The sequence below is a fragment of the Lathyrus oleraceus genome, chromosome 1 (assembly GCF_024323335.1).
Source record: "Lathyrus oleraceus cultivar Zhongwan6 chromosome 1, CAAS_Psat_ZW6_1.0, whole genome shotgun sequence".
NCBI classification, from domain to species: domain Eukaryota; kingdom Viridiplantae; phylum Streptophyta; class Magnoliopsida; order Fabales; family Fabaceae; genus Lathyrus; species Lathyrus oleraceus.
The window spans coordinates 102084359-102095103 of NC_066579.1; positions in this window are offsets into that span (position 1 = coordinate 102084359).

The following is a 10745-nucleotide window of genomic DNA, read 5'->3' on the forward strand; positions in this document are numbered from 1 at the left end:
CGCAACGCAACGCAACGCAACGCTACATATTGTTTATAGAATTGGTTATTATGGTAAGTTTAATTTAATTGGATGGAGATTAGTGGATGGGAGTACTTTGAATATCTATGATCAGCAAACTCTTGGATAGGTTCTCTTTTTATTATTAACAAATCTCATTAGAGATTATACAATCCAAGACTTGTGATTGTATTTGAGTTTCTAGAATCTTAAGACTTGACACTAAATTTGCATGTGAAATTTATAAAAAAATAAACAAATTAAAATACAATTATAATAGTTGTGTATATTCGATTTAGGTAAAATATTGATAATATATTTATTAAACGGGATAAAAAATGGTTAAGAATGTGTGATTGAGGCTAACTCAATCCTACAAAATCGGTTGGTAGAGTGAGAACTTCCTCCACTTATAAACACATGTTCATGCCATATATTATCCAATGTGAGACTCTTAACACACCCCCTCACGCCCAGGACTGGACATCTGGAGCATGGAAATAAATGGTGGGTGGCATGATAACAAAAACCATAGTAGGTGGCCCACCAGATCTTAAATGAGACTCTGATACCATGTTAAGAATGTGTGATTGAGCCTAACTCAACCCTACAAAACCGGTTGGTAGAGTGAGGACTGCCCCCACTTATAAACACATGTCCAGGTCATCTATTGTCCGATGTGAGACTCTTAACAAAACTATGGGTCGATCAACTTTATGAGATTTTGTGGTCATATCACATTGTTCTCACTCCATAAAGGAGACGTTGTTTACAATAGTCTACGACATTGATGCCATATTGTCGATTGGATTTAACACGTCTACTTGGAGCCACACATAATCTAATGAAAAAAGAAGACGAGATAGAACTTATGTGTGCAGCTGACTTGGTCGATAGAATTAGGAAAATTGTTTATATTAGAGAACTCTCAGGCAAATAGAGGATCACCACAAGATATAATTCGAAGTGGTCCCAAGGAAAATGCAAGAAAGTGATATCGTACTTAAACAGCTGGTCACACTTATTCGATTGGGAAAATTAGTGCTTACCTGAAAAGGTATGTATTTAATATACTATGCGCTACCGCACGATGCCTATAAACTCAAAGAATTGGACGAAAGAGTTATTCTTAGAACCTGAAACTCAATTAATCTGAGATAATATTACAATTAATTATTTAAATGTTCCTTGTTGAATAAGATATAGGTCTTAGGCCGCCAATGTATGAATCCCCTAAAAATTTAGTTATTAAAGTATCAAAGGTAATACCGCCAATGTATGAATCCCCTAAAAATTTAATTATTAAAATATCAAAGGTAAGGACACACTGCCCCCACCCCCTCGCGTGCGCAAGGGAGGAGTTCTTGATAAGTTGCTCTCTCTTCTTAACTACCTGATGTTATGGTCAATTGTACGTTGGATCTTCACTGAAGGATCATTGCCGTCTATAAAGATATTACACAATGAGCTTCATAGAATAATCCTTGTCGCTATAAGGAAATTATACGTTGAACATTTTGTTTACTGTGAAATTTAGTAAACAAATGCTAGTCTTTTGTAAAAGGTTACTTGCAGGATTGACCAGATAATCCTAGGACATAATACTAACATTTTTCTGAGTTTTGTGTAAGAAAGTAAATGATTTTGATGTAGTAGAAATCGTTAAGTAAAAATAGTGCAAAAATGTAGATTGTTTGGAAAGATAAAGGGATTCGACTATGACTAACTAACAAACTTTATAAAAGAATAATGTAAAGTGATAATAAATAACAAAGGAATGAAAGTAGGACTGCAAAGAACATAAATTAAATTGAAAACTTTGCATTAAATGAAATGGTGTTCAGAAATCATACATTTCAATCAATTAAACTCGTTTCTCGCTTCGCTAAGTACTTTAAGTTTGTGAGTTTTTTTGTAGTGGATTCAACACAACACCCTAAATCATAACACTAGAACTCCTATTTATACTAAATGTAAAATAACTACTTGTAACATTCTTCTCTATAGTATTTGACACATAATTATTGCATGTTTTTCACCTCTGAAATATCCTTCACATATCCCTTTGGATAGGACTGAAAAGTAGTTGCTCATTTTGAAAATATTCCTTCGTGCTAAACACTTATGGTCGACGTGTCTCGCTGATTGTTAACGTCGAAATCTTGAATAAGGGTGTCGTCAAAATGTTGGACGAAATCCCTTTTTCAGAAAAATACTAAGTCTCAATCTCTATCCCAACATCTGAGGCTTCATCTTCCTTAATTAGAAAACTGAGTCGAAATGTCTTTTTAACCTCCCATCAATTATGTTTTTCTTCATTATGCTGAGATTTTATCATGTCGAAATCCCTGCTAACAAATTTCTCCCCAAAATATCCATTTTTGACTAAAAGAAGATATGTGCGTTTTTTACTTTCCATAACATTGTGTCACCTAGTGGGTTGATGTCATCAACATCATGACTTTTCTGTCTAGCGTAACCTCGAGAACGTGCAACTTCCCACAATCATATAACTCTCAATCATGGCTCCTCTCTTTTAGGACGACGTGGATATGCATACGAAACCGTTTCGGTTTCTCCTCTAACATTACGGCACGTGTTACAGAAATTGGCGTCGTTTGTCAACAACTAAATTGAAGAGTTTTTTCTCTCCCACTATAAATACTTCTTTATTATTCCTTATTCTTTTTTCTATTTCCTTTTACTCAGAAACTCTTCTTCTAAACTTCTCTTCCTCAAGCATCAAGTTCATCATCTTCAACAATGACTTCCAAAGCAAAAAACTCAAAGGAGTCCAAGGATTCTCTACCTCTACCTACCAGATTGCAATCTGTCATCCTTTCTAGGAATCAAGAATACATCCTAAAGCCACCAAATCAAGAGGAAAAACTTCGTATTTACAAATATCAGGTATTGATTTCTTATTTAATTTCTCGTAAAGTCCGTGCACTTATGGGTCCAACGCCTGACCCTTCAGTGGATGTTGTTAAGCTTAGAGAGTTTTTTCCCTCTTACAACTGAACAAAACCCATAATTAGCATAAAAAAACCCATAGATTTAGAGTATATAACTTCCACTCTTCGTGTTTTCAGTTTTGCTCCTTCCCCTAAAAGAAATGAGGATTATATTCTTTGGTTAAATAAAATCGAAATCCAAAAGGGAAAAACCTGGAAAAATCAAGGGATTTATGACTTAATTCAGTTGTCGAGGGTTGGTTATCCTTACTGTCAAAAAATTCTTGTCGCGACTCTATACTTCTGGGAGAGTAACACTAATACATTACAAGTCCCTTGTGGAATGGTTATCTCCACCCTTTTTGACATAAAGGCCATTATTGGCCTCCACCTGACTGATGATAGTTTCAATCCCAATGAGAGTGATGGGGATACCATCAATTTCAATACTAATTGTGCTAGTTTTGGAAAGTACATCAAAGATCATCACGACACTAACAGTGTCAAAGTTTCTGATGAAGAACACATCACTTTTTTAGCTTTGTGGTTGTTGAGATGAATTTTCTATTGCAAGTCTTTGAAAGTAGCCAAGAGATACCTAACTCTGGCTAACCAATTACATGAAGGACGTGATATATGCCTTAGCCAACTGAAAATAGGATCTCTTTTTGAATCTTTGGTTTTAGCCACTGAAACCCTGAAAAATATTAAACCCAAAGATAAACTGTTATTGGTTGGACCCTATTGGTTGCTCCAACATTGGCTAAATGCAATGTTCAAACCTTCCTTGGATGTCGACTAACCTAATGATGATAACGAACATAAAAAATAGACGCATTGAAGGTATTCAACTAGCTCGAATGACTCCAGTTGATGCAAATCAAACAGACATGCAAGCTTTTTCATAATACTTCATGATGTTTGCTAAAGACATAACTTCACCCCATCATGCCTCCTTTTGTGGATAAAAGTCATGGGCCTGAGTAGTTCACAAGAAAATTTCATGTTACTGGAGAACATGAAGCTAAATCAGGGGAGGTATGGGAAACTTTCCTTACTCCAAAATTGCTTTCAACCAGACTTGGGGTCTCTAAAGATGGTGTGAAGATATTGTGCTACCATCCCAATTTGGTGTCACGCTAATTTGTAGTTAGCCAAACTGTGTCTAAGTCCTTTTTAGTCATAAGAATGAACTATGCCTCTACAATATTGAATACTCAGAGAGTGAATACCTTCAATCTCTTTATCAACATGTTGTTGATTGTGCTACACTTACACTAGTCCCACTCACAATCTGAAGGTACGTCTAGTCCCCTTTCAATGTGAAAGAGATTTTACTATCTGTTATGACTTGTACAAGACAGACACAGTCACTAAGAACAACCTCTTGCGATTCACCAAGTTGATATGAGAATAATCCTCTCAAACTCAACTCTCTTGCTTCCAAGAATCCTGGACAACAAGATGTTTACAACCAATTCTGGAAAATATTAAGTAAAGAAAGTATATGACAATGTATCAATCACTATGACTTATCTTCTCTTCCAAACAAGCAATTTATAAGGATATATTAGTGCTCAAGTGTTTATGAATATGAGATGAATTTTCTGGACTGCTATATATGAACAATGCAGAAAAATTCTTAATGAAAGTTCAAAGATCAAAACACTTGTTTGAAAATGAATGTGTATGAGATTTCAATTTGCAATGAGAGAGATGACTTTTGATTTCTAAAAATATGAATATATATATATATATATATATATATATATATATATATATATATATATATATATATATATATATATATATATATATATATATATATATATATATCACCTTGACACCTCTATAAAAAAGTGTAATTCAATGAAAATATGCAATGGTTAAAGGATGATCTTTGGAAAACATTCAATTCATAGGACATATTTCAAAACAACCACTGCTTCAGAAAAATTCAAAATTTCATGAGGGAAATCGATTTCCTGAACTGAATTATGAAAAACTATTTGGAAAAACAATATAAAAACAGATACATGTGAGACACAATGGATCATGCATGCCATGAATATTTGGAGAATTTTTGAGTACTAAGTTGTCAATATATATTGCATGCTTGTACCTTAAAAACTCAAGATAAATGTTGGTATTCAAAGTAAGTCTTGAATCCTTTGATGTTAGTTTTCACACATTGCTTGAAACTTTTTCCATACTTTTGACATGATCATTTTTATTTAACTTTGCCTTCATCAAAACATATTAGATAGAGAGTCTTGACTTCACATTCTCCCCCTTTTTGTTGATGACAAATAATTGAAGCTTTATGCACAATACTCCCCCTAACAATGATAACTCCCCCCTTGATTCATGCATCCATGAGAGTTTTACAATTTTTAAAGCTTGCTTGTTAGAGAAAGACACAAAAATATCATAATATCTTCTCCCCCTTTGTCATTAACAAAAAGGATGGAAAAAGGTTTTAAAGTTAAGCATTTTAATAAGAGAAGTTGGAGATAAAACAAAAAATACTTAAAACGAGCAGGAAATTGATTTCTCCAGGGAGGGGAATCGATTTCTGCCTGCAAACCAGAAATTATAGAGGCTCAAAAAGTTAAAGTTTCTTTCAGGAAATCGATTTCTGATAAAAAAAATTACCAAATACATAAATAGTAATTATGACACATGAAATTTAACACACATAAACACATGTAAAGGCACATAACACATAGATAACATGTTTAGGCATCACATGATCATATAATATTTTATATACTCCTATTATAACATGTAAGAACAAGATTCTATGTCTATAATTCATCTCTCGGTTTTGATGATACCAAATTATGAAACAAATTGGCACCCTAACATAATTTATCTAAGTGTGCAGGACTCTAATCGAAAAAGGGTCAGATAGACATACATCTGATATTCACGTAAGTCCAGAATGACCACTTAGAAGTTAGTCAAGCAGAGGTTCTGCCTCTAAACAAAAGACAGCGCACAAAGTTCTACGTAGAGAGAAGAATCAGATGCTCTGAATATGAACAGTGCACTCAAGGATCTGATGACGTTACACTATGGAGAAATCACTATCAGAAAGACATCTAGAACCTCTGAAATCAATCAACTTTCAGTAACTATCTGAAGATACACACACTGAACAAGAATATATAGGCCCCACGTACTCTGACTCAGAACAATCAAGACTTAGCTGCGAAGTCTTCCGTTTTTGGTAGGAATCTATTTTTGGAAGAGAGTTAACGCGCTCTAAACTTCTATGGAAAGGACAAAGAGATTAATGACATTAAAAGTACATCATTGCCAAGATATCCATGATTGCCTCAACTAACGGTCTCTTTATCACATCTATATAAATGATGGATCATCTTCACACAAAGACAATGAAGCATACGAGAATACTGCAAACAATTCATAAATCTCTTTTATTCTTGTTCATTTTTGTTCACACAAGTTGTTTCTCTAAGTGTGAAATATCTCTGTTCTTATATTGTGTAACTACTGCTTATCTAGAAGCACTAAGCACATTACTGTATTTTCATTACTTGCTGAATATTCCTCAAGTGACTTGGGAAGTCTGTAAACTTGAGAGGGCTAAGATATCTTTATCTTCTTAGACGCTCTTTGTTGTAATCTTTCAAGATTCGTGGATTAAGTCCTTGTTAAAGGAGAAATCATCTTGGCCGGGTGGACTGGAGTAGCTTTGAATTTCAAGCGAACCAGGATAAACTTCTGTGTTGTTAGCCTTATTTTTCACATGTGTTTCATTTGCAAAAGTTTTTATTATCTGTGGAAACAATTCAAACCCCACTTTCTTGTTTTTCTCTACCTTCATAACATAGTGTTACAAATGCAAAAAAACGTGTAAAAATTAAGCATATAGATACGTGTACCATTCATTATACGTCTTTTCATCCAAGATTCCCAATTCTCTTTGAATTTTGTAGAACGGTTCTCGTGTCAAAGGTTTTGTGAAAATGTTGGCAAGTTGATTATGAGTATTCACAAATGTAACTTCGACATCTCCTTGAAGCACGTGATCACGAAGAAAATGATGTCGAATGTCAACATGTTTGGTTCTTGAGTGCATGATCGGATTCTTTGTAATATTTATTGCGCTTGTGTTCTAGCAACGTAGAGGAATGAATCCAAGATCGAGTCCATAGTCACGAAGTTGTTTCTTAAGCCAAAGTATTTGAGCATAATAGCTACCTGATTCTATGTATTCCGCTTCAGCAGTGCTAAGAGCAACACATGCTTGTTTCTTGCAAGCCCATGATACTAATGCATTTCCAAGAATGTGACATGTACCCTTAGTGCTCTTTCTATCAGTTTTACTTCCCACATAATCAACATCAAAATAACCAACTAAATTGCAAATACTACCTTTAGGATACCATAGTCAAACGTTTGTTGCCCCTTTGAGATACTTCATGATCCTTTTAACGACTATGAGATGTGATTCCTTTGGACTTGCTTGAAGCGAGCACATAGACATACACTAAACATTATGTCAGGACGACTTGCCGTCAAATATAATAAAGAACCAATCATACCTCAATATTTAGTGATATCAACTGGAGTACCAGATTCATCAATGTCAACATATAATCCCGGACCCATTGGAATAGCCATTTCTTTGCAATTATCCATATCAATTTTTTTCAACAATTCTTTGCAATACTTGGATTGGTTGATGAAGATGCCATCATTTAATTGCTTGATTTAGAGTCTAAGAAAGTAGTTCATCTTGCCCACCATAGACATCTCGAATTCTCCTTGCATCATCAATGAAAAATCTTCACAAAGGTCTTTGCTTATTGAACCAAATATGATGTCGTCAACGTAGACTTCAACCAATAAAGTGTTACCTTTGATCTTCTTAATGAATAGTTTTATCAACTTTACCTTTTTCAAATCCTCTTTCGCATAGAAAGTTTCTAAGTTGATCATACCATGCTTTTGGTGCTTGTTTCAAGCCATTAAGAGTTTTCTTCAACTTGAAGACATGTGAAGGATTTTTGAAGTCTTCAAAACCAGGAGGTTGTTTGAGATATACTTCTTCATTGATGTGACCATTCAAGAAGGCCCTCTTGACGTCCATTTGGAAAAGGTAAAAATTTAATGGACATGCATAAGCAAGTAATAAACTGATAGCTTTTATCCTTACAACTGGAGAGAATGTTTCTTCGAAGTTGATTCCTTCTTATTGATTATAACCTTATTCCACCAATCTCGTTTTGTTTCGAACAATTATACCATTCTCATCAAGTTTTTTTAAGCACCCATTTGGTACCTATGATGTGTTTGTCACTTGGTCTAGGAATAAGTTCACAAACTTGATTTCTCTCGAATTGATTTAATTCCTCTTGCATAACAATTATCCATTGATCGTCTCCTAAGACTTCATCAATCTTGGAGGGTTCTACTTGAGAAACAAACGCCATGTTCAAGCAAGCATCTTCGAGATTTAATCTTGTTGAAATTCATTTGCTTAGGTCACCAATTACTTTGTCTATTGGATAATCATGATGAGTTCTCCATTCTTGAGGAAGATAACTATGATTAGGATCTTGTTATGAAACTTTTTGTTGTTGTTCTGGTTGACTCACACTTTGATCATTAGAAACTTCTTTCGAGGGTAGTTCTATAATGTCATCATCATCACAAACAACTATGTCCTCCTTAGAGGTGTTAGTTTCATGAAAGGAAACATGCATAGATTCTTCAATAGTTAAAGTTCTTTTATTATAAATTCTATAAGCTTTACTAGAAAGGGAATAACCAAGAAATATACCTTCGTCGAATTTCTCGTCAAACTTACCGATATTGTCTTTGTCATTGTTGAGGATAAAGCACTTGCATTCAAATATGAGAAAGTGGGCGATGTTTATTTTTCTTCCTTTAATGAGTTCATATGGAGTCTTTTTCAAGATAGGTCTAATGATGACTCGATTTCCAACATAGCATGTCGTACTAACCGCATCCGTCCAAAAGTACTTTGGTAGATTTGCGTCACTAAGCATTGCTATTGCAAGTTCTACTAGAAATTGATTCTTCCTTTCTACTACTCAATTTTGTTGTGGAGTCCTTGGTGCTGAAAAATTATGAGAGATACCATGTTCTTCACAAAATTCTTCAAAAGATGCATTTTGGAATTCTCCACCATGATCACCTCTTATAGATACAATCTTTAACGACTTCTCATTTTGAATTTGCTTTGCATACTTCTTAAAATCCTTGAAAGCATCACGTTTTTGCACAAGAAACAAAGTCCAAGAATATATAGAGAAATCATCAACAATAACTAAGGCATATACATTACCTCAGAAGCTTCTTTTTCTTGATGGACCAAATAAGTCCATATGCAACAATTGAAGTGGTCTTGTTGTTGACACCAAATTCTTTAAATTGAAAGTTGATTTGGTTTGTTTTCCCTTTTGACAAGCATCACATCATTTATCTTTGACAAATTTTATCTTTGGTAAATCAATGACAAGATCATGTTTGACTAGTTTATTTAAGTGTTCCATATGAATATGGGTTGCCCTTTTATGCCAAAGCCATGAGTCATTGTTATTTACCATGAGACATTTTATTTTCCAAGACAAATCATCTAAAGCTATCATAAAAATATTATTGATTCTTTTACCTTTGAGTTTAACCTCATTGGTGACTTCATCTTCAATCAATAATTCATCTTTAGTGAACTTGATTTTGAAGCCTTTGTCACAAAGTTGGCTTATGCTTAGAAGATTATGCTTTAGTCCTTCAACATAAAGTACATATTCAATAGATGTGAAAGGTGGTGCTCCAGCTTTTCCTTTTCCAATAATCTTTCCTTTATTGTTGTCTTCATAGGTGACATATCCTTGGATTTAAGCACTAGATTTGAAAATTTGCTTATATCTCTTGTCATATGCTTTGAACAACCAATATCGAGATACCATAGATTTGATGTGGTCTTCAAGCATACCTACAAAAAAATTATGTTTTGTTAGGTACCCAATGTGCCTTAGGTCCTTCATAATTAGTACCTTTCTTAACCGACACATAATTCCCACTTGCCACACTAAAGTTTTTAACATAGCAAGCATTAGGTGTATGGCCACTTATACCACAATAAAAACATGTAGGTACAAAATTAATTGTATACCTAGGAACATATGATTTATTTTTATAGAATCTCTTCTTAGGATGTTGATGAACATTTTGTGCTTTATTCACTTCTTCCTTGTTGGATTGGTCATTTACCTTAACAAAGATAGTTTTACTAGTACTTGGTTTATTAAACTTAGAATAACCAAGACCGTTTTTATCGTTTGAATATCTTTGTTGGCTAAGAACACTTTCCAACCCAACTTGTCCTTTTTCATATCTTTCAAGGACTCTTTTTAATTGAATAATTTGGAAGGTAAGTGAATCACAATTTTTGCATGTAAGATTTTGTTTTTCCTTTTCAAGAAAGTTTTGTTTTTCTATTTCAAAATTATTTTCCACGTTGTCAATCTTTTCTTCAAGAGATAAGATTTGTTTCTTTTGAGTTGATAACATTTTATAAAAAATCTTACATTCATTTAGAAGTTCATCAATAGCACCTAGAGTTTCATTATGAGAGGATGTTTCATTACTAACCTCTTCTTCTTCATCATCAGAATGGTGTGAGTCCATTAATGCAAGATTAACACATTCTTCGCTTTCAGAATCAGAAGATGAACTGACTTCATTATCTTCCCATGTAATGTATGCTCTTTTAGATTTTGAATCCTTTCT